Source organism: Sinocyclocheilus anshuiensis, unplaced genomic scaffold, assembly GCF_001515605.1.
Source record: "Sinocyclocheilus anshuiensis isolate Anshui unplaced genomic scaffold, SAMN03320099.WGS_v1.1 scaffold1149, whole genome shotgun sequence".
NCBI classification, from domain to species: Eukaryota; Metazoa; Chordata; class Actinopteri; order Cypriniformes; family Cyprinidae; genus Sinocyclocheilus; species Sinocyclocheilus anshuiensis.
Genome location: NW_015555317.1, coordinates 405,149 through 407,387, shown reverse-complemented (window position 1 = coordinate 407,387; position 2,239 = coordinate 405,149). Strand labels below are relative to the sequence as shown.

At 34.1% G+C, this 2,239-nt stretch overlaps 1 protein-coding gene across 1 annotated transcript in view; it reads right to left on the bottom strand.

Moving 5' to 3' along the window:
- Nucleotides 1-2,239, bottom strand: part of LOC107671589 (ephrin type-B receptor 1) — a 248,840-nt gene that overhangs the window by 223,187 nt on the left and 23,414 nt on the right. The gene's annotated exons all lie outside the window — the stretch shown is intronic.

The following is a 2,239-nucleotide window of genomic DNA, read 5'->3' as shown; positions in this document are numbered from 1 at the left end:
TCGTTACTCCTTATAATATATCACGTGCTCCGACACGCAGAAGCGGTGTCTGATTCAAGAACGAACTGATTCTTTCCAATGAACCTTTTAAATCGGTTCGCAAATTCATTCACAAATTAGAATGAACCGATTGCAGCTGTTCACAACAAGCTTTAAAACACTTTTTTCTTACTGGTGAAAATCAGATGGTCAAATCTGTTTTCTCTCAGGTACATCGCAGTGTAAGCTTCATAGTGAACATTACTACATCACTCTCGTCAACGTAGTCCATATCAACAACAAAAATATATCTTGACTCCATATAGTGGTTATTTTGGGAAAATCCCAGGTATTTTGAGCAGTAGGATTATAAAAAATATGTGCTAATATAAAATTTAATTAAGTAGCCTATATAAAATTGCAAAATAAATCTATCTATCAGTACTTTTTCACTTAAGTTCATAAAAAATCGAGTACTTTTGTACTTTCACTCGAGTAAAATTGAAAAAGGAGTACTTTTACTTTTACTGGAGTAATATTTTATCATACGTATCGGTACTTTTACTCAAGTACTTGATTTGTGTACCTCGTCCACCACTGGACAAAACTAGGGCTGTTAATTAATTGAATTACATAATATTTAACTCATATTAATTACAGGATGTGCCAATTAATTAATAAAAACTGAACTTATCAAATTTCATAATTCTAAGACAGCAATAGAACAAATAAATAAATTATATTATATACACATGAAAAAAATGTTTAATAGAGTTAGTTTGGCATTACAGAAATAATTTATGAAAAAAATAAGAGTGTCAATCTATTTAATTGCATAATATTTAATACACTGAAATTAAAGGATGTGGCAATTAATTAATCTAATTAAATCACAATTAATGGCATATATTTGCATTATTTTTTTAATTAAATTGCACTGAATTAATGCTTTAAATTGACAAGCGCTTCTTAAAAATAACAAGAGGATCGAACATATAAGAGTACAAGATCTCCTCTGCCATGTGTGTCCCTTCCTGTTTATCTTCACTAATCCTGAACATTAACCCTCTGAGCTCGTGACATTCAGCTGAGCAACTTAAAAGTGTGTGTGACAGACAGCAGGATATTACAGATGTCACTCAGACCAGGCTCTTTTGAGGCCTGGTTTAGTGTTTCAGAGTGAAATCGTGTTTCTGTCGCTCAACACAGATACAGACACACATTTCAGCTGTAAGCCATTTTCAGAGACTTCAAGGAGCAGCACAGACTGGGAGGCACCTATCAATGTAAAAACAAGTCCAGTTTGTTGCACAGATTGAAAACCTGACCACTATTTAAAATCACAAAACCTCAAAAGAGACTCGCAGATCTTTTTTGGATTAAAAAAAAAAAGTGTCACGTGACTCCAGAATCGTCTGGTTACTGAGACAGAGAGAAAGCCTAAAGAAGTCGAGCTCACCTAAGAGCTTCATTTACACATTAAAGAAGAGAAAAGTGGGGCACGCTATTTTCAGAGCTCAACCTTTCCACGACTCCAGCGAAAGCTGAGAGGTAAAACAGGTGTTGCTGTGATGCATGGGAGGGCAGGTATCTGGGTTGAAAGCCAGTGGGAGACCCGGGGCTCAAATACAGTCACAGCTAACGAGACACTGGATGAAATGTCGAGCTGTAACAGCCTACAGTCTGAAAAATAAAGCCTCCAAATAAAAGCAAGAAGACTGTACAACCTGATGCAATTCAAGAACCATTTTAAAAACAAAGAACTTTTACAGATTAAGTTGCACAAAAACAAACAAAAAATGAACTGTCAAGGGTAGTCATCCAGCAGTCTGCACGGACAGACACATATTTTCTGTATATTTTTATGAGAATTTATATATATGTCCCAATAAAATTATCATAAAAATAATACTTAAGGTATTATACAATGCTACTGAGAACAGATAAATTGTTTATAGTGGCTGGGGGTATTTTTAGCTGTGCTTTTATTAAGTAATTTGATGCTTGCTTAGGTTTAAAAAGACAGACGGACAGACGGATAGATGGATAGATAGATACAGTAGACAGACAGACAGATAGATAGATAGATAGATAGATAGATAGATAGATAGATAGATGATAGATAGATTGATAGATAGATAGATAAGGTAAAAGACAAACAAGCAATAACTAAATAATTAAAATTTGATGCCTGGAAAATAAGTAAGTAAATAAATGATTTGAAGCTTTGGAAATAAGTAAGTGAGTGAGTGAGGGAGGG